This window comes from Equus quagga, chromosome 3 (assembly GCF_021613505.1).
Source record: "Equus quagga isolate Etosha38 chromosome 3, UCLA_HA_Equagga_1.0, whole genome shotgun sequence".
NCBI lineage: Eukaryota > Metazoa > Chordata > Mammalia > Perissodactyla > Equidae > Equus > Equus quagga.
The window spans coordinates 8,896,787-8,919,702 of NC_060269.1; the positions used below are offsets into that span (position 1 = coordinate 8,896,787).

Below are 22,916 nucleotides of genomic sequence, written 5' to 3' on the forward strand. Positions count from 1 at the left end.
GGAGTGAGGCAGGCTAGGAGGCTGGGAAGATGAGAGAAGGCTACCACCACGCAGACTGGCGCTGCGCTGGCGTGATGAAAAAAGGCGGCACCGAGACCAGACTGGTGGTGGCATGAGGGCACAGGGCACGCCCTGCAGGGGGGACAGGGGGCGGGGCCACGTGCCATTCCCAGGGTTCCCAGCTCGAGCGCCACGGGAGGGCTCGGAAGCGTTCCAGCCCGCCCGCCGCTCCGCAGCTGAGCCTCCCCGTCCCAGGACGCGGCTCCTCGGCCGGCCGCGAGCGCGTGGCACGAAGGCGCGTCCGCATCCATGCCCCGGGCCGGGGAGCGGGAGGCGCTCGCAGCCCCGGGCGTGTGATGCGAGGCTGAGCGCGTGGCGCCCGCGGCGTGCCCCGCTGACCCAGGCTTGGGACGAGAGGGGCGCGCTCCAGCTCGGCTCGCCACGCGCGGGGCGGGGCGCGGCTGGGGGGGGGCCCTGGCCACCCGCGGGGAGCGGCGGAGGAGCAGGCGCGCTGCGGACCCGAGGGAGGGCACGGTTCAAGCTTTGCCATCAATTGTGAGTCAAGAGAGTCCGTTCTAAGCTAACACACTAACTCTGCAGCCTCCCTCACGCCCGCGAACCACCGAAGGCGGCGACACCTGATCCAGCGCACAAACACGGGTCCCTTCTGTCCCCGGATACAATTACGCGGCAGAGACACACTCAAACTCACGCGCAGCAGCCGAAAGCCGAGGTAAGCGGAGGGACCACGCCGTTCCATCTGGTGGAAGGGGGGCGGGCTGGGAGGAGGAGAGGGGCGTTGTTTGCTCCCGGAGGTGAGTGCTGGGCGAATGGCTGCGACCCAGGGGCGGGGGTAGGGATCGGAAAGTGCGGATGGGGTTGGGCTGAGGGAGTTAGGGAATAGGGTGGGAGGAGGGTAGGGAGAAGGCGGGGGGTTGGGGGAGTGTAAAGGTGGTCTTTCCAGGCTGCCCCGGATCGCGCCGGCACTCCTTTCTCTTCCATATGGCACCCGTTTGAGGGTTCTCTTGCGTTCGTGCGTGGTCGAGGAGGAAGGGGATAACCGGGCGCGGATCCGGCGGAGGACCTTGCACTTGACCCTGGAGGCATGGGCACCGCGGAGCCCCAAGGCCGGAGCCCGCTGCTGGGCAGGGATGGGGGACCGGGAGGTGCTTCGGGACCTCTCCAACTCTCCTCTACTTCGTCCTCTCCCTGAGGGGCAACTAGAGGTGGGTGCATTGGGGGTGGGGATTGTCTCGGGGCTGTACAGATACACATACTGGGACCTTTCAGCGCCCTCCGGAGCCCACATGCCCGCGTGTCCCCCAGGAAGGGACACTGGTGGCAGGGTCGCGCGCGGGTTCCCGCGCAAATGGGGGAAGCACACGGCGCGCCCTGGTATGAGAGAAGCGTGTGCGGGCCGCGGGGTTGGAGAGGAGGTGAGAGAAGGACGCGCTGCAGGAAGTAGGGCGCCTTCCACGGGCCGGAGGAGCGGCGAGGGGGCCTGGGATGCCTGGTGTGGGGCTGTAGGAGGCAAACCGCATCGAAGGGCGCGAGTATATGCAGTGCGGCCGGGCAAAAGGACAGTCAGAGGTGGCAAGGGGTGACTAATCTGTATGTATAAACTCACTGGTTTAACTGAGGGTTTATAAAGTTGAGTACGGTGAACGTGCTGCTCTGCAGCGCTTCCTTAGGGACAGGACCACCCCGGTACCTGTACCTGTACCTGTACCGCTGGCCTCCGTCACCTTAAAGCAGCCCCCGGGGGAGCGGGGGTGGGGAGAAGGTGGGAGAACTTTTGAGACTCGAAAACTAACTCGAAGGCTAGATTGTGTTAACTAGTCCTTCTTAAAGAGAAGAGGGCGATTCACGAGGGGGGTTGCGGGGGGGGTGGCATTCTTAATCAGGCATGACCTGAGAGTCTCCTCCATTATGAGCCATTGTTAGTAATAGAGATGGCATTTTATTTCAGTTAGTTTCCACCCAGGAAAGATGAAAAAAACCACTACCCCTCTAAAAACCCTCAGTCCCCTCAGGCTGTCACCTTGTATAATGAGTTTTACAAGATTAATGACATGTAGGTGTGGCAGTTTGGCTAGATGCCAAGTGTGCTGCTTTTTCTATTTCTGATAATTTCGTGTTCAAAAGAAGTCTCCGCTTGGAATTGGTGTGCTTTATCTCTACACATCCCCACACTGCCATTGAAAGGAGGATGGAGAGTGCTTTTTAATTGGTATTTTACTAGTAGTAGAAGTAATCACACTTTGTTCCTTGGAGATTTTTAAATTAATTGAAGAGTCCAAAACTTTGTGTTATTTGAATTGAATCATAAATCAGTCTGTGTTTTCTTCTGTCTCAGAGAGGGAAACAGCAGACATAATTCTCTCCTATAGAAACTATGTCCTGGTAGTTTGAAGTTTTGTTTTAGGAATGTGTCTCTGTTCGGCAACTATTCTAGATAATTCCCGAGGGATAGACTCTAATATTGTTTGATTTGCCCACCACCCACGGGGTAACGTTAACATCTAGTGTAGTGTGATTTAGTGCTATAGGAGGGTCTGGTCAAAGCTTGATAGTGTATTAGTACCTTGGGCATAACTGAGTAGAAACTATGCTTCTGACTTTTTCTGGGTAATACCACTGTAAAGATTTGAACTCTTTTTAAATCTGAAATTTCCAGAGCTTTATGCTTGTTGTATTAACGTCTGGTACACATATTAGAATAAGTAAACCAATGGATGTAGTAGAGATATTTATAACAGAATTTGTTTTTTGTAAAACCTCTTCTTTGTATAAAGAGTTTGTTCACATTTAATTTAAATAACAAAACATTTCATGGTACCTTGTGAATAACCATCAGCTTAATTACCATTTAAATATTGATGACGAAGAAAATAATCACACTCTCAATTCTGAAACTCCTTTTCAAAGATATTTATCAAATAATACTGATTTAATGCTGTTTAACTCACACTAGATTTCCGAAGGAAACCGGGAGGGTAAGAACTTTTGTTTTTGCAATGTATAATATCTCATTTATTTGACTCCATCTGGATTGTTGCTTATTTACATGAGAATATTTTCTAAATAGCTGACCTTTTACTCTATTAATTACTAAAACAAAAAAAAATTAGCTATTGAAACAAATAAGCAATTTTTAAATCTTGCACTCTTCCTTGCTCCCTTGGAACTAAGTTCATTTTTTTGTTGGGTTGTCTTTATGAACGTGAATTCATAAAGAACTGAATAGTGCTATTCCTTGAGGTGTATAGAGTTGTTGTTTATGGTAAATGGTCTCAGCCTGCCTGGATGAAATACTAGAATGGAGACAGAAGTACTATTCTTCTTTTTATGGTGTTTCTGGGTCCTCTTTCTGTTATCAGCTATCACTTTCTGCTGTCAGGCTGTGAGCGGGCCCTGCTGCTGTATTATCTGTTGTCTTTTTTTCTGTGAAATGATGTGGACTATCGCCTGACTATAAAGCCTGTGGACTTTGTCACAGATACTTCCTGTCCTCATGCTTTATTTCTAGGCTGGATCGTGAGCTGAATGGTTGAGGTTCCTAGAAGGGTGACTTCTATATAAATGGTTTTAATGTGTTTTTTTAATAGAAAATTTTGTATATGAGACCTTTAGAAGGGTGTCTTAATTTTAGACAGTTTAGTCTTCTGGAAAATCTGTGCTTTTCTGAGAAATTGAAGCAGCCCTTAAAAAAAGTTTACTTTTTTTATGGTAGGCCCAGATTGTCTTTGTTTAGGAATATGTGTACTATGATATTTTACATACCACTTTCTGCCATTGAAGCTCACTAGCCACATGTAATGTTGGTAATGTTTTCCTACTCTGGAAGCCAGGAATAAGTGTGTTTTGATAATCCTGATAACCAGACTTGAGCCTTGGTGTATCATTTCCATATTATTTTGCATACCTACCTATGGAAGAGGTACATAATCAAATTAGTTTGAATAAAGTAGTTTAATTTAGTCTTGGAAACAGCGGTAATCATATCTTCTTAATCTAAAGCATGTCACACACATTTATTCTTTTATTCAACAAGTATTTATTAAAAGCACACCATGTTTTGGGCTCTATGCTCTTGTGCTCTGGGCAGATGCAGATACATAAGACCCTGGAAGGGCTCTGGGTTTAAAGGGGTGAAATAGATAGAAAACAAGTTAGTTTCCGTAAGTACGATAGAGTGCTCTAAGTTCTGTGAGTGCTGTGATGGAGATATGCACAGAGGGCCCTGAACAGGCATCTGGAGTGGCCACTTCTACATAGGGACGGAAGACTAAAGAGCCTTCATGGAGACGGTGACATAAAAGATGAGTCACTGTAGGCAGGGGCAAGATCCTGGAGTGCTGTTTGCCATCCTAAGGAGTGTGGATCATTTTCTGTTCCAGGTTGTTGTAAACAAAGGAGTGAAATGATGGGAAGACGGTTCTCATAGCAATCTAGAAGGATGCATCTGAGGAATGGGAGACAGGAATGGCAGTTTAGAAGGTATTGGGGTAATCTTGTGAAGAGAGTTGAGGACCTTGTACCAAAGTGGTAGCAGTGAGATGACGAAAAGGGTTTGGCCACACAGATGTTAAGGTGGTAGAATCTCTAGGATTAGGGGACTGATTAGATGGTGGGTGGTATGGGAGGGTGGGATAGGGACTTTAAAGGATGGGCAGGTTTGAGGAGCACAGATGATGGCATTCAGTTTTGGACATGTAGACTCTGAAGTGCTTATAGAAAATCCAGCTGGAGATGAGCGTCCGAAGGATCATTGCAGAGAGGTCTGGGCTAGATAGGTAGGTAGATGAACGGATGGATGGATGAAAAAAAAAAAAAAGAAAAAAGAAGAGGAAGTCGATAGCTCTTCCAGTGCGGGTACAAAGAATAAGCGGGAAATAGAGGCCTGGGGAGATCCTACAATTTAAGAGTTGGGTAGGGAAATAGGGCACAGTAAAGAATGGGAAGGTACAGAGGGAAAGGCGGGAGGAGAATTAGGGGGAGCAGCTTTTGGTAGCTGAAGGAGGGAAGAATTTCAAGAAGTGAGAGGTCAAGGGGTAAAACGGGGGGTGTTAGACTGTCCTGGTTCTGCCCTGACTAGCTCTGTGACCTTAACCCAGAGTTTAGTGCCCTTTCATCATTGCAAAATGAGGATCATAGTGCCTGCCTCCTAGGGCTACTCTGAGGATCAAAGGAGACAAAGTCTGTCGCGCGCAGTGCCCAGAAGGGTACTGGTTTGTGTTCCATAAATGCTAGCTGTTTTTATGAAAAGCACAACTTGGATTTATTCAGTGGTTGGTGAGGTCTGTGGAGAGTATTGCTCTCAGCACTACTTGCTCTCAGGGTTTAGGGAGAATGATTAAAAGATAGACTTAAGATGAAAACTTGATCACATTTATAGGCTTTGGGGAAGAAGCCAGTGGAATAGGGGCATTTGACAGTTTTGAAGAGAGCAGAGAGCCATTGAACAGAGAGGGATGAGTTGCATGGAGAGCCTGGGGAGATGGCACGTTCCTCAGCACCAGCCAGGCTTCCACAGCCTGGAGGGGTCCTTAGCAAAACCCTCATCCTTTAGAAGCATCTGGTAATCAAATCAAATTTTTTTTTTTTGAGGAAGATTAGCTCTGAGCCAACTACTGCCAATCCTCCTCTTTTTGCTGAGGAACACTGGCCTTGAGCTAACATCGGTGCTCGTCTTTCTCCACTTTATATGTGGGATGCCCAGCACAGCATGGTGTGCCAAGCCGTGCCATGTCCGCACCGGGATCCGAACCGACGAACCCCAGGCCACCAAAGTGGAACATGCGAACTTAACCACTGCGCCACTGGGCCGGCCCTCAAATCAAATTTTTAATGTCTTGTTTAAAGGATTCTTGGTATTGTGAGTTCTAGTTTCTTAGATAATCTAATAAGAACAAAGTTGATTCATTTTAAACGAATCTGAAAAGAGAAACATAGGTGATATTACAACTGAACAAAATATAAATATTTGATGATTCAGAAGGTACTTCCATTTGTTTTGAGGTCTTAAAAATCAACACTATGGAAAGCAGTTATTAACCTGTGTAATAGGGGAAGGACTGATTCGTAGCCTTTTTTTTAATTGACACTCCTATAGTAATATTTAAAAATACCTACTTTTTTCCTTAGAATGTTCTCTATTTGGATGAAGTAATGCTTGGTATTAGAGACACACATCTAAAATTAGATTTCTATTTTAATATGTATATGAATTTTTTTCCCCTATGATTAGTGGGTATTTTGATAAAATGTTTACGTATATGAACTGGTTTGGGAAGCAATCAACAATTGAGCATAGTGCATATTGTTGACTACTTGGTTGCAAGGAATATTGGTGGTTAATTGATTATAAGTAATATCTATTATTTTATTTTAGTTCAAATTATTATGTCTGTTTCAATACATACTTATTGTTATTCACCACTTATCGTTTGTTTATATAGTACTTAGAGCAGTACATAGTTTTTAGGACACCCAGTAATTGTTTTTTGAGTAAAATGAAATTAGATGTTCGTTATTTTTAAGGTGAACTGAAATCCTTTATTCCTGTAGTTTTTCATCGTTGATGATATTCTTTACCTGAAGTTCTCTGGCCACACTTTTTGTTGTCAGGCCCTCTCTGTTGTGGAGTTGAGTTGCAGTGCTCTGTGACCGTGGTGCTGACTCCCACACCGTGTGTGGTGGTCCCGTTCCTGCAGAGCCTGGTGGTCTGTGCACGTGATTTTCACCCAGGCACGTGATTTTCACTTGGGGCTTCTGAGGGGTCCGTGTTGTGATTCAGCAGCTCAGTTGTAGACTGTATTCTGTCCCTGCTCAGCAGTCCCTGACAGAGATGACAAATGCCAGGTTGAAACTGACGTAGACATGGGTGCCACACTTAGATGAGCATTTAGGGGTGCAGAGCCCAACAAAAATGGAACCTTTGGATTTCTGAATTTCGGCAGGGTATTTAGGACCGCCTAGGTCAGTTTCTACTTTCTGGCTGGAAATTTGTGTGAGTATTAAAACATTTGGACTCAATGGAAAGAATGTGTAGTTAGGAACATTTCAGAGACACTGTGTGTTTTGCTCATAGCTTTGTGCTATGTATCTGAATTGTTAATAATTGAAATAATCACTATATTGGTTTTATTTTGAAGGTATAATCAGTTTCCCTTGACTTGATTTCGATAACAGAAATGCATCTGCAGATAACTCTAGTTCACTAAATAAATTTACCTTATAATGATTTGGTAAATATTGGCTCGATTTTGGAATATTGCTGTAAAATTATTTTTCACTTTTCTATTCTTTTTTGAAGAAATTTATTACTTGAAATATTTTTAAGACATCGAGTCACAATTTTTTAGCTATTACATTGGCTGTAACTTTCTTTAATAAGTAATCGCCATGGGGCTGATTTTCCTCCAAGTGAAGCGTTTTAGTTTCAATATGTTCCCATTAATTTGAAAAATTTTTAAAAAGAAAGTAGAATCAGATGTACCAATATGCTGTATTTTCTATAATATCCTGAATTTTCTAACTTGCCTGAAAAGTTGTATAAAAATTCAGTTTTTATAAATTGAATCATAATTAGAGAATTTAAAATTTTCAAAACACCTGAAGAAAATACGGCAAAATTTTAACACTTTTTAAATACGGGTGATGGGTATACAGATGTTTGTTATATTAATCTTTATACCATTCTGTATGTTTGAAATACTTTACGGTAAAAAAACAAAGTGGGCAATAGTTTTAAAGCATATCATATTTTAAATGTACCCCGAGACTTTTCTATTTAAAGCGATATCAAAGTGAATCTTTCTATAAAGAATCCTATTTTGATTGATCTGTTTTGCAAAGTCAGATTTTCCTGCTCTGCTTAAGCACACACACAACAACAACAACAACAACAACAAAACCTGGGCCCACCTCTGTACCACATTTTGAGTATTGTTGCATCCACCAGAATTTCTTAAACTTCTGAACTTAAGGTAAGGGCTTAATCTGACTCTGTACCTCATCCTCATCATAATATCCCTTACTTTGAAAGAGAATGCCTCACAGGAAGAGTTTTTTTCCCCAAGCGATGGGGTGAATGATTCAGTGGTGTTGCCTTCCTGCTTTAAGGAGTGGCTCTAGGACTGGGCAGCGACAGCAGGCCCTGCAGGCCCTCGGTGGCTGTGGGTTCTCCCTCGAAGAAGGCCCTTGTGCTTTACATGGCTTTTGCATGTGTGCTCCTGTCCCTGCTGTTCATCTGTATTCACCAGCCAATCAAGAGAGCAGGGCTTAGCGGGAAAACTAGTCAGACAGGTTTGCCTGTCTATTTAAAAGGAGGGGGGGCCAGTGAAATTTGTGGATAAGGTCAAGGGTGAAACTATTTTGAGGAATATTAATGCTAATCACTGTTTCTGTTTTCTCCTGGTTTCGAAAATAGTCTGGAGGCATTTGTGAGAAAATATCTTAAGGGAGATAAAGTGAGAGTGAGGGGAAGAGGAAGAAGTAAATAAGAAATAGGGAATTAGAACAAGGTGGAGAGAGAGAAAGGAAAAACAATAGTGGAGGAAAAAAAACACAGGAGGGAAAGGACAAGTGTTTCAGTGTCCTGTCTGGGCTTTGTGTAAGCTGGGTGCCTAGAGCAGGAAACTCCTCTTGATCTGAGAATGAGTTTAATTGAAACAAGCAAACGCCTGTGGTCTTCAACATCCAAAGTGGGGAACACCCGGCCGGGTCAGGGCTGATCTTTACTAGGGATATTGGTGGAAGATGTCGTAATTGCCGTCTCTGACACTAGCTTTACCTTGGAAAGACTCAATTCCCTTGAACAATAGTAAAATGTTAACATTCATGCAGCCTTTTTGTAGTTTGCAAATCCCTTCTCATACATCCCATCATTTTATCCTCGTTCTGCCCCTGAGCACTGTCCAGTGGGTAGTCACAGTTTGCAAACCATGAGTTGGGGATGCAGAGCTCTTAAGTAACTTCCGGAGGTCACCAGGACAGACTCCGGGATTTCACCTTAAAACCCGGCTTCTTGCCTAGGGCAGTGCGCTCCCTGCCTGCCGAAACCTTGACCCCACTGCAATGACCTCTGCATAGTCTCTCTTTACTCCTCACCACACACTCCTTTCCTCTTGTTGAGATGTCCTTTCCCTTTACCCTCTGGAGTGGTTATTCATGCTCATGGGATGGATTTTTCTAGATAAATAGTTGTAGTTCTAGCTCTAACTTCCTAGGTACTCTCTCAAGACCTAGAGTTCCCAGCTCGACTTCCAAACTCAGGTCTGACCTACCTGTGTCAGTCTTCAGGCATAGCTGTTAGTGCTGGTGAATGGATTCCAACCCCTAGTGACCCTGTGGACAGCAGAGTGCCATCCTCTCCCCTTCCAGCACTTTATCAGACAGCGGTCTGCTGCTCTTCATAGGGTTTTCATGGCCAATTTTTTCATGGGTGACCTTGATGGTATTTGAAATACCCACGGCATAGCTTTCAGCATCACAGCAACATGCAGCTGCCACAGTCACTGGGAAACCAACCCCAGGCCATGATGGTGAGAGCGCGGGATCTTACCCGCCGGACCAGCAGGGCTGGCTTCAGGCCTAGACTTTGTTGCTATTTTGGAGTCCACCTTCGCCTTTGTCCATGATATTCAGTCTGGTCTCTAATTCCATCACTGTCTTCTTCATGAAGACCTTGCACATGTTGAGATTTCCATTCACCTTCTGTTCTCTGTGTGGTCCCTTTCACTTCAGGACCGCACCGATGACTCTTTCACTGTTCCCTTGGCCTTTGATCCCTTCCCCTCTCCATCCCTCAGTTGGGATCCATTTGCCTCCATGCCTGTGCCATTCATTTTCACATGGGAAATCCTGGCTTTCAGGGCTCTTTATTGCCCAGCTGCATTCAGATCACCCTGGTTTATTTCCTGGTGCCCCCCAGCAGCGTTCCATTGATCAGTCCCATGTATCCCTTGAGGCCTTTGCTTCAGGACATTCCCCACCTGAATTGTCCTCTGGATTTTCAAATACTCATCCTTCAGGGTTTTGACACTCATGGTTAGTCCCACCTCAGACTATTCCTTCCTGGTCTCTTTCTTTTTTTTGACTTTCCTTCTTACAAATGTTGATGATCCTTTAACACCTAATTGCGTTACTTCTCCCTCTCAGGAGAGTCTGCTGCTCTTAGAGGGTGGACTCTCGCCTAGTTTCCCAATAGTGCCTTGGACAACATGCTGATCAGAGATAAGATATTCAAACATAGGGGCCGGCTCCGTGGCCGAGTGGTTAAGCTCGCATGCTCCGCTGTGGCGGCCCAGGGTTCAGATCCTGGGTGCGGACATAGCACCGCTCGTCAGGCCACGTTGAGGCGGCGTCCCACATCCCACAACTGGAAGGACTTGCAACTAAGATATACAACTATGTATGGTGGGAGGGGGGTTGGGGAGATAAAGCAGAAAAAAAAAAAAGATAATCAAACATAATTGAATGATGCCTTTAGTGACTCATAAGGCAGTGAGGGAGGTAAGTTCCCTAATTTTCTGTATGAATATTGATGCTTTCTTCCTTTTTTTTCCTCCAAAACTGCAGCATTCAAACTTGAAATGCTCCCTTATTTTGTCTTTAAATGAAATGTCCTATATAGACTGCTGTATACTTTAGCCAAAACAGACAAAAATGTTTGATCTATAGAAAGTTCATATTATAGGTCCTTTGAACTCTTAATTATAAAATTTATATTGGTTTTTTATTTTGCATTTATGTTTGAATATAAGTATGCCTGATGTCATGAGACCCCAGATGGAGAGAAGAATGAATTCACACGTCAGGAAGATCTGACTTAGGAAGCATTCAAATTGCCCCTTTTCCCCTTTCCCCATGCTCCGCCCCACCCCTCCCGCAAAGACCTTTTATAACAATTAATTCAAAGCACCAACCCAGGCAGAGTTCTTTATTTCCCTCTTCTGTGCTTGTTTCCTCCTTTGGTGATTGCCGGAGTTCTCTGGTTCCCAGTGTCTCCCCTTTCATCTCCTCTGGGCAGGGCATTTGGAGTGGGAACAGGAATAAGAGTACATTTTAAGGAATCTCTCCAGAAAAAAAAAAAAGAGAAGAAATAAACAGGTTAGGTAAGATTATTAAGAAGTGGAAGAAGTGATGTCTGACTGATACTTGCCAGTTTTAAATAATTCTTGAGAGCATTTAGAGGTAACTGTGTGATTTTGATCAGTTAGACCTTGTGTGAGCATAAGCTTTGGAATATACTTTTTGTTCAAATTTCTAAACTGTGCACAGAATGCAGAAACACACTCCTCCGGCTGTCCTGCTCCCTCTTTTTGCTGTTCCACTCTTTTCTTTCTTTCTTTTTCTCCTCTTATACCTGTCTGCCCTTCTGGAGAGAATGTCCCTGCCTTGGGTGGGGAATTCAGAGGGGGGATCCTAGTGATGGGCTTACAAATGTGGGGAAGAAGGATGTGAGTAGAAGCGTGAGTCGGGGATAGGGGTCTGTCCATCTGGTCATTTTATTCAAATCATCCTCTATACTAGTTGTCCAGCCTCTAGGTGGGTCTTAAGTGCTTTATGCTTTCTCACTATGATTTTTCCCACTAAAAATCCTTCAGCTTATCATTTGGATAGTACTTAAATGCAGTCCTGTTCCTATTCCTGCTCATACTGCTCTGCCCAAAACGGCGTGGAAGGGAAGACATTTTGAATCAGATATGTTGAATTCCTGGAAGTCTGTATAGTGAGCATCTGTAACAATAAGAATTAATTCAGCCATTCATTCGACAAGCAGCCTATTATATGATAGAACTCTTCTGCCTTAGAACCAAAATACACAGTGTTTTTTTTTTCATCTAGTATAAAATTTAGAGGTTTTACATATAAAGTTTTAAGGCTTTAAAGTTTATTAAGGCTTTTGGAAGATAGCTATTTTGATTTGTGTATCCCAGAATTAAAGAGAAAGTCGATCTATTATCTGACATATGGCAGTGGTGTCTTTGGAGAGTCTTTATATGGTTCAGGTAAGAGACTGGATTAGGACCCAGGAAACCTGAGTGATAGTTCCGACCCTGCCAATGAGTAACTACCAACCAGTCAGGCGATGCTAGGCAACCACCCTTCAGAGACCTTGTCCCTTTCTCTACAAATGGGAGGGCTTGGACTCAGTTACCTTTAGTTTTGAAGTTGGGATTCTGATTTATTTTTTAGATGAAAATACATATTTTAAAAAAATATTTGGTGTCATTTCATAACAAATATATTAAGTACCAATGTTTAAGTATATTTATATTATCCTTGCAAGACTAGTAACAATGGCAATGATATATGGAAGACTTCTCTGAACTTGCTTCATTGTGCTGAATATCGGGTATGGTCCTAGATGCTTAGAAGACACAACTACATTTTTACCTGTCTGTAAGGGAGCATCAGGAAGATGCATTCTACCTTTCTGTAGACACTGCCAAAATCTTTCTCCTCTGAGGAATAATGTAGCCAATACTCCATAACCCCCTCCTCTTGGTTATTACCCTGGCATTTTATGAGACAACAGTGGAGAAGTTTGTTATTTGTTCACTCTTGAGAACTTCCAACCAATTGAATGGGGAAATATCCAGAATTTTTTTTTTTTAAAGATTTTATTTTTTCCTTTTTCTCCCCAAAGCCCCCCGGTACATAGTTGTGTATTCTTCGTTGTGGGTTCTTCTAGTTGTGGCATGTGGGGCGCTGCCTCAGCGTGGTCTGATGAGCAGTGCCATGTCCGCGCCCAGGATTCGAACTAACGAAACACTGGGCCGCCTGCAGCGGAGAGCGCGAACTTAACCACTCGGCCACGGGGCCAACCCCGGAAATATCCAGAATTTTGTTTTTTGTTTGATTTGTTTTTTGCTTATATTGGGCCAGACATTTTTGGTCCTAAAACAAGTTTAAGACATCACATGGGAATTTATTTTGTAACTCTTAATAGTGTTAATGTAGATAATGTTAAAAATCCACTTAGGCTAGTGATATTAAAGAAAGGATATTTTTAAGTAGGGGAAAGAATCCCATGGTTTTTTGTGATTCTGGTACATTTCTGAAGCCTTAAGAATCTCTCAATAATGGTGTATTGAAAGCTGTTTTCCCCACATGTGAATTTGTCTCACTGTGGGAGAAGGTGAAAATTTAATCTGAATTTCCTCCATATTCACTGTGGCATTCCACTAATTAAAATCCCAATGAAAGAAAGTTATAAAAAGTTGTAACAAAACGTTTTAAAAGAGCATCATTAAACGTTAAACATTAAAAAAGCATTTTAATCAAGCATCAGTTTTTTAAAGAAAGCATAATATCTATCAGAACTTAAAACTTCATACAATCTCAGTTATGTGATTGATGAAACTTTTCTCATTTGTTTGAGGATGAGATCAGAATCCAAACAAAGAACTTCCTTATTGTTTGCTGAATGTTTATCCTATGATGTGGATGCATGGAAATAACTGGTACCAAGTTGGTCTTGAGGAGTTGCAGGAAAAGAAACCCACACTTTATTCTTTTAGGAGATGTATGTGTGTGTGTATATATATATATATATAATATATATATATACACACTTTTTTTTAAACTGGGTATGTGATATAGATTGAAAGTATTTTAATACTACTATTTTCTGTATTAAAAAAGAAAATTCCTTTTTTTAAAATTGCAAACTTTATCAGTGATTCTCAAAATGGTCCCTGGACCAGCAGCATCAGCATCACATGGGAATTTGTTAGAAATGCAAATTCTTATGCCCATCTCAGATCTATAGAGTCTCAGACTGTGAGGGCAGGCCCAACAGTCTGTGTTAACAAGCTCTCCACGTGATTCTGATGCATGAGAAGTTTGAGAACCACTAATCTGTGATACGAAATACAGTCAGTTCAATTTTCTCATGTGATGAAAAAAATTTCTGATCATTTTAGGGACAAAAGATAAATTCAGTTTAGATTTAAAAATGCTTTCCTGGTTAACACTTTCCTGGTTGGTTTTTATAACCTAAACTTATGATGTATTTTATTTACTAATTGATTATGTAGGCATAGTCAAGTATTCTTAGTTCAGACACACACATGCACATAGTTCCTCAATTTATTAAAAAACAATAACAACAACAAAATGGGTTGGAATCGTTGTTTACTTCTGTGTATTTTGCTGTGACTTTGTCAGTGTAGCTCAGTGGTGCTCAATATTATAATCACCTGGGAATCATTAAAAAAAGCAAAATATGCTAAGACCTGAGCCTCATCCCCAAAATGTCTAATTGATCTAGGTTGGGGGTGGCAGGTTTTCAGGCATGTCTAATTTTTACAAGCTCCCGAGGTGATTATAATGTGCAGTCAGAGTTGAGAGCCACTGGAAAATAGCCATATGTTCAAAGATTGGCTCACCTGCCGCATATCAACCCCTTAAAAAAATTGTATGTTAGATCCATCAGAACCTTTCGTTGTTTTAAGCAAATTGTCTTGTCTATGTATGATCAAAAAATAATTTGTTTTCCACTAAGTTATTGGTATTGTTGACTGGCTGACCGTGTTATCGATCCTGTTTTATTATCTTAATTCTACCCCTTGGCTTTACTCTAAATCCTCGCTTACTCAGGTGCAGTCCGTGCACGGGCAGCATCCCACAGCACCAGAGAGCTTGTTAGAAATAAATAGTTTGGGACCCCACACCAGACGAAATGCAGATAAATCAGAATTTGCATTTTAACAGTATCCTTATGAAATTTGTCTTCACATTAAAGATTCTCTGTAACATAATGTTTAAAATCAGGGTGAATTTCATTTTTTTCCCTTAGCATCCATTGATCTGATCTTAACTACTTTTATGAACCAAATCATACCAATCTTGTTAAACCTATTCCTAAACTCATTTTTCAGATAAGTTTTAGAATTGTAAGGGATCTTTAGAACCACCTAATTTAATAGCCTCACCTGGCAGGTGAAGGAAAGTAGGTGCAGAGAAAGTAAATAACTTGGCCTAAATTACAGTTTTGAGATTCATAGTTACATGCCATATATATTTTTATGTTTCCTTTCATTATAGGGACTTCATTGTAGGGTCATTTACAATATTATTTTCATAATGTAAACAACTTGAAATGTGAGCTACCTGAAAAGACAGTCTTAGGTTACTCAAATATGACACATATGCAAAAAACCAAAATTTTAAATACACATTGACGTTTATTTAAATTATCTGTCTAAAGTGACATTGATAGTACTTTACTAATGTACCAATATTTCAAATTATCATATAATTTGTGTAATGAAGTGATAACAGGAAAGCTGAATGTGTAGTATTGAACTGAGTGAAAATGGAAAGGTACTGCCGCGTCCTTATAAATTACTAAAACTATATGCATGTGCTCCTGGGAGGTTGCAAGTGCTTTGTTTCTTCTGAGTTTCTCAGGATCTGGAGCTGGGCGTTAGGCTTTTCCGAATCCCCGGGACAACTGGAATTTAACTCAGGTCTTTATGTTTCAGATCCATATGTCTGTGGCGTCACATATTTCTCTCATTGCACATAAGAATTATTAGATCCTTGTCTCTCCACTTGGTGGTTGATTTGCATCAAAATCTCCTGCTGCTTATTAAAAATGCAGATTTGGGGGTTTCTCCCCAGGTTTCATAACAGCCTGTGTGAAGAGATGCTGGAATCTGCATTTTCACTAGGCACCCGGGGGGATTCTTTTGGATATGAACGTTTGAGAACCATTAGGTGATTAAATTTGTGTGTGTAATATGGTTAAATTTAGTCACCATCATCAAGCCTTAATTGGAAACATATTATATACAAGGTCCTGAATGCAATGTCTGTTGGTATCCATATTATCCTATTTGTCTTTCCTCTCTATTTTCTTGTTTTTATCTTCCCTTCCCACCTGATGCTTTCGGAGAAGTGCCCCAGGTGGGCCCGGGCGGGCTGTCACTGATGAGCGAGCAGCATTGCGTTTCTCCTTACAGCTTCACCACCTGTACTGTAGATGTCTGAAAAGAGACAACTGCAGATACTGGTTGGGTAGGAAGGTGGTGAGTGCGGCTGGCTTGGAATGCTGCGACAGCAACACAACAAAAAACGACGACAACAAAAATTCTTTATAACCTCTGTTTCGAGAGGAGGGTTTTGTGTGCCCCTTGGCGCTCATCAGAGTCCCCGGTGCAGAATTGAAGTTTTTGAATGGTATCGCCAGTGGTTTATTCCTTTCAGTACTGTGTATATAAAGAAAGACCTGCTTGTGTGGTACTGCTAGAAATTTATGTGCCTTATTTTCTGTAAGGTGACATGTTGCTATAGGGAATATAAGATTAATAATAGAATATTTTCCATCATGCCCTTTCAAACGATTTTGTTATTAGACCAATAAAATAAAATAAAAAGCAAAATTGCCTGTGTTAGAAATTTTGACTAAAAACTTTTGACAAGCAGCTTTGGATTAATTTCTTTTATTAAATTTGTGAAATGGAACCAAATTTCTTCCTTTGCATTCAGCATATTCCAGTTGTATTTCTGTAGTTAGACTATGCACTACCATACAAATAAATAAGTTTCTTTAATTTTTCTGAATGAACCAAAATCATTAATTTGGTAAAGTGTCAGACTTTGAAAATCTGAGAGTTACCTGTCCTTATTTATTAACCGTCAACAGCCAGCTTGAGTTGTTCTACTCCCAATCTAGTGTTTTCCCCCAGGTTGCACTCTTAATTAATTAAAGATGCCAGACTATTGCCAGATCATCACTTTTTGTGTGGTGGGGGAGCATGTGCCAATAGCAAGTGGCCTTCTAAATTCTCTCTCCCTGCCCCCCCACCCCAAGGCAAGATGTTCCCATTTCACAGTGTGAACTTAGGGGACTCTTTGCTTTCGTAGTTTATTTACAAACAGACAGTCATAATTAACTTCAGAACACAAGATAGTGCCTACCCATGAAAGCTAAATATTTAAACCTGGGCTATTTAACAGCCCTGTAGCAATAAAGCTGAGTTTCCCCCTAATTTTCCCTCAGTGACAATATGTTTTTTCAGCTTTATTTTCTTCCTCTCTTCACATGGTGGGATAAAAGTGGATTAAAAATGAGTACAAAACTCTGCAATGTCCTAGATGCTAGCTAGATCTTTCTCAAGTTCTCATCCTCAATCTTATTCTCCTTTATCTGTAAAATGGGAACAACTATTTTTGCCTTTGTATGGTCTCTCTGTAAATTAGATAATGCCCATAGAGCCTGTGATGCAGGGAAGGACATGGTGCATAATACTGCTCTTTCAAGAGCTGCTGTGTACTGATAGTTTTGTGTTAAGATGTAGATCTGAGCTATAGGGTGACTAGCTCATTCTGGTTTGCCCAGGACTTTCCTGGTTTTAGCATTGAAAGTCCCCTATCCTGGGAAACCCCTCAGTTCTGGGCAAACCAGGATGGTTGATGACCCTAGTGCTGGAAACAGAGACTCAGTATAACAGTGGCTTCGAAAAGGTACTTTAGTTGCCTCGCCACAGATAATGGTCACAATGGACATGAGTGGGCAGGGCTGATATTCTGGTTCCACAGTGTCTGCTCAAGTATCTTTGTTATTACACCTTGCCTGGTTTATACTTCTCTCTGCATGGTCCAGGATGTTAATCATTACCACGTCCTCATTCCATCCAGCAGGAAGGTGAAATCTCCAAGGGCATAAATTAGAAATTGCACGTATCACTTCTGCTTCCATCCCGTGCCTGTTTACTAGAACTCACTTATATGGCTAAAACTACCCCCCGAGAGGCTGGGAAATGGTGGTAGTATTTTTGGCTGTGAGCCAAGCTAACAGGATTCCGATACTAGAAAAGAGGAGTAAAAGATATGCCACAGCTGCATCTGACATGCTTATGTGTGGCAACAAATTTCAGCTGCCTTTCATAGGCTTGTTACTTAATATAATGGTAATTTTCTTTGTTATTTACAACATTGCTGTGAATATGTAAGAAGTTAACAAATAAGATGAAAAAAGACCCCTAGATTAAGAAAAAGTAATAAAATCTGTACTTTGACTTCTCCTTTTGTCCCCCTGACTGCAGTACCCATCACCCCAGAGGTTTTCTCTGCCATCGAGATGTGTAACTAACTTCAGTGCCTTGGGTAGAAGCTTTGGATTTAGAATTTTGTTCAGAAGCGAAGCAATTGGTGTAATTACAAGTTTATTCATTTAAAATTAAAGGAAAAAATATAGGGCCGTTAGTGGAGGTGCCTTTGGTCCAACCACATATCCCGGCTCAAAATCAGTCACAGTCACTCATTCAGTGCATCTTTATTGAGCATTTACCACATGGTTAGGCAATGAGAATAAAAGAGTTAAGATCTTTTACTAAAATCTCTACCCTTTTGGAGGTTAAGTTGCACTAAAGGGATACAGAAAAATGGATTTTTAAAATTTATATATATTTAAAATTTAAAAATTTAAATTTAAATTTAAAAATTTAAAAGCACTGGAAATGATGCTCGATTAGTGTTTACTTTGCTGGATTTATTTTTTGTTTTACTTACAAGGCTTCCTTACAGAAGGTGCTCTGAAGAAAGATGAAATTACTTTAACAGTATTTCATGTGGTACTGAGGTTGACCTCAGGCGGCAGTTATGATTGATACACTTTTTCATGTTATTTCAGTCCACGTAATACTAAATGCCAGGGAAACTTAAAAGTCTTAAGAATTTCAGCTGTTTGCCTTGCCAATCTACGTAATCTGCTTTGGGGACTAAATCATCCACTTCAGTTTTCTAAATAACCCAATTCCCCATGTACAGACACAATTTTAAATTTCCCATTAGGCCTTATTTTGTTTTTCCTTTAATGTGAAAACACTTTAGTTCTTGTTTAAATTGATAGACTATAAATTGCTGAGCTGCCAGGATGGTAGGTGGTCAAAACCTAAATTTTTTCCTGTAGTTTATATGCTTGTCATTTTTTCCCCCTATATAGTTCATCCTCTTCTGTGCTTTCCACTTCAGAGTAATTAATGATCTAACCCCAAATAGGAAAAGCCAGAGGAACGATTCTTTCAAGTGGTGGCCAAAGGTGATCCCCCTAATTTCTTTTTTAATAAGTAGATGGAAATAGCATTTTAAAGTAAGAGGTCTAATATGGTGTTAGACTCTGGTATTTTAGACTCTTGTTTGAGAAAATGGGAAAAATAAGAGATTCATATAGTCTATTTTTCATCTTTAAAAAAGTCTCAGTAGTATATTGGGGTGTTCTTGTGTCAAATTTTATCCATGTTTAGGAGCAGCAAGAATACAGCTAATCTAATTGCTCTTCTTTCTTTTTTTTTTCTGCTTTATTTCCCCAAACCCCCCCCCCCCCCCCCCCCCCCCGGTACATAGTTGTGTATTTTTAGTTGTGAGTCCTTCTAGTTGTGGCATGTGGGACGCCACCTCAATGCGGCCTAACGAGCAGTGCTATGTTGGTTCGAACCGGCGAAACCCTGGGCTGCTGCAGTGGAGCACGCGAACTTAACCACTCGGTCACCAGGCCGGCCCCTGTACTTGCTTTTCTGCTCCTCTGAGGGTTTACAACCCTTCCTTTGGCCTGGAAATGAGTGTCTTGGATATGCAACATTTAAGTAAAGCACCACCTGATTTGCTTGTTGTTTTACCCAAATTAATTCACACTCAAATGTTGAGTGGCTTTCCTCTGGTGAGGGATGGGCACACTTACTAAAACTGGCATTGTTTCTTGTCTTGAATGCAGGCATAGAAATAATTTTTAATGTAAAGAAGAAAGGGTGGGCTGATGTCAAAAATGAAATTTGAAAATGAAAATCATGAAAATAAAAATTTGAATGTTAGATGTTCTTCGATACTCTGGCAGTGGGGTGCAGTCAAGTAGCAGTAGCATCTCAAAAGCCAAGGGAGAGTTTGGAGGAGGAGGGTATCCGTAGTGTCTAGTGTTAGAGAGAAGTCCTGTCAGGTAAGTGCTGGGAGAAAGGGCATTCGTGTGAACATGAGGAGGTATGTGGTGCCCTTGACGGTGAGCGTTGGGGCAGAGTTGTGGTGGAGTCGGTGCAGACTGTAATCGTTGGGGGAATAAGTGGAGCCCAGCAAATAGAGACGATGTTCTAAGGCACTGGACTCCCAAGGGAGAGTGAGAGGAAGGCTCCAGCTCAAGGGGCATGTAAACTCAATGAGTATGTTATAGATATTATGTATTTTTGGTAGATAAATTCAAAAATCCAGAAATATATAAATAGGAAAAGAAAACAAAATCACTTAATTTTACAATCCAAATTTACTACAGACAAAAGTTTGATATTTCCTTTGTTTTCATTTTAGTCGTTTTATGTATACTTGTATGTATGTTATATATATAATTTTGTTTCTTGCTTTCTTAGTGTTATGAGCATTTTCTCATACTAAAATTTTTTTAAAACGTGGTTTTTGGTGGTTCTGTAATATTTCATTGTAAAATGTGCTATAATTTGATTGAGCCTCTACTGCTGGATTCTTTGTGGTTTCTGGCTGTTTGTTGGTGGAAGTGAATTCAGGGAACATCTTTGTACATACACGTTGGCATTTCTGATTTAGAGTAGTCTCATAAATGTAAAATAGTGTGCCAGTTGTTTTTCAGAACCTTTTATCCATTTACATTTTCATTAATTGCTTAAGACTATGGTATACCTTTGCAAGGACGGAGCATTATCATTAAAAATGGCATCCTTGCTAATTTTATGAAAGTAAAATCTGGTTTTTCATTTGTTCAGTCATTCAGTGAGTTTTAAGCTCCCTGGGACTGGCTGGGAGGGTGAGTTCGAACTGTGTGGGGGTGGGTGTGACACATTCATGACCAGTGTCTCCAGGATGCACAGATGGCGAGCCATGTGCACCTGCCATTTACCAACATTAGGAGGGTTTTACCCTGAGTTGTCAGTCTAATCCCTCTTCGGGCGGACTATCCACTTTATCTAGAGAACTGATCTGCATTTTTCTTTTGGGGTAAATGCGCCTGCCCCTGCTTTGCCCTGTGGGAGTGAAGGGAGCTGTGGTAGAGGGGAAAACTGGCGGGGCTCCTCTTTCGAGAGATCCTCCCCTTGGTTTCCTCCTACCTCCCGCTACTGCCCTCCTGACATCCACTTGTCCACTTATGCTCTCGGCCATTCTGGAAGCACTTTTCATCTCTGCGGGGGGCTTCTCCTCTGTGTGTCCTGGGTCCTGACTTCCTCCAGTCACTTTTATTCCTCAATAAGCCATTCTTAGCATTCATTTTCTACAAATTTGTCAAAAACCCCTTCCACTGATGACTGTGGCCCTGCTCACACCCCGTTTCCTCACACCCGTCCTCAGAGACTATAGGTCTTTTTCCGTTTTCTATTCTTTGCTGTAACTTCCAAAGGAGCTTTGGGAGGAAAGGAGTAGAACACTTGCATTCAGTCAGCCATCTTGGACTGGAAACCTCTGCTCCAGATGTTTTACACATTCCAAAAGTATTTAATGATTATGTATTCAATCTAGTGATATTTGTAATAGTACCTTTTTTTTTTTTTTTCTTTTATGCTCAGAATTTTTTTCTCTTTCCAGAGATCAGTTAAAGCTCAACACTTTTAATGGCTATTTAGGAATTTTTTTAAACACTATTTGATCTGATTTACTTTGGGAAATGTCTAAGGTAAATAATTTAGTGATCTTGTTTCTCAAATATAAAGCCAATTTGTAATACTTCATATCAAATATGTTGTTCCTTCCTCAGCCTCTTGCGGTATTTCCTTCATCCCATATTATGTTCATATTTATTCAGGAAATTCTTACAGCCTACCTACTCTCATTTACTGATTTGAACTGGGATTCTTGGGCTAGTTCCAGAGTGTTTTTTAGAATATGTTTTAATATTTACCTTGCTGTCCCAAGTCATTACTGTTTCTTTTTCAAAAGTGTATTCTCTCTTCTTTGCTTATTCTAACAAATGAACATGGGTATAATTTGGTAAAATTCCAAGCAAAACAAAATAAACCGTCCAGTAGGATTTTGAGAGGAATTTGTTCAGTCTATTTATAATATCAGAAGGATTGGCTTTTTTGGAATATCGTCTTCCATTAAAATAGTACAATATTGCTATACAGTTAGTGTTATTTCTATGTATATATCTTCAGGGAAAGGCTTGCTATACTTAGCATAGCCAAGAAATATCCTTTTTAGTTAATTTTTTGTTTTTTCAGGAAGATTAGCCCTGAGCTAACATCTGCTGCCAATCCTCCTCTTTTTTGCTGAGGAAGACTGACCCTGAGCTAACATCCATGCCCATCTTCTTCCATTTTATATGTGGGGCACCTGCCACAGCATGGCTTGATAAGCAGTGTATAGGTCTGTGCCTGAGATGGGAACCTGTGAAGCCTGGGCCGCTGAAGTGGAGTGTGTGAACTTAACTGCTACGCCCCTGGGCTGGCCCCGCCTTTTTAGTTAATTTTAAAGGTATTTTATCTACTTTATTGTTATTGTGAATGAGATCTTTTTTATCACATATTATTTAAAAATGATACTTATTAATTTTATTAAGAGAAGAGTAGCTATGTCCATTGTAGAAAAAATTAAAATCCTTTATAGTTTGCACTATTCAGACAAAAACACTGCCCTTTTGGTCCTTATCATTCCTTTGTATGTATACATAGATATCTTTTACAAATAGTACATGCTGTATGTCTAGTTTAGTAACCGAATTTTCAGTCATTAGTAAATCTTGAATATCTTTCCATGCCGTTAAATATTCTTTGACAAGGTTATTTTACTGGCTGCATTGTATGAATGGATGATGATTTATTTAACCAGTCTCCAGTTTTTTGGGAATTTAACATATCTCCAAAGGCTTGGAATTAGTAACAATATAATCCTTCCCTAAAGAATGACTTCATGAAAATGCTTATGGAAATTAAATGTCTATTATGTAT

At 41.3% G+C, this 22,916-nt stretch overlaps 1 protein-coding gene across 2 annotated transcripts in view; it reads left to right on the forward strand.

Annotated features, from left to right (window-relative positions):
* Window positions 1-225: 225 nt before the first annotated feature.
* Window positions 226-22,916, forward strand: part of UGT8 (UDP glycosyltransferase 8) — an 81,011-nt gene continuing 58,320 nt past the window's right edge. The window contains exon 1 of one of the 2 annotated variants that reach the window (XM_046655598.1): window positions 226-733. The gene's annotated coding sequence lies outside the window, so the exon portion shown is untranslated. Of the gene's footprint in view, window positions 734-967; window positions 1,227-22,916 lie in introns of those variants that run through there. The other variant, XM_046655599.1, reaches the window with a different exon arrangement.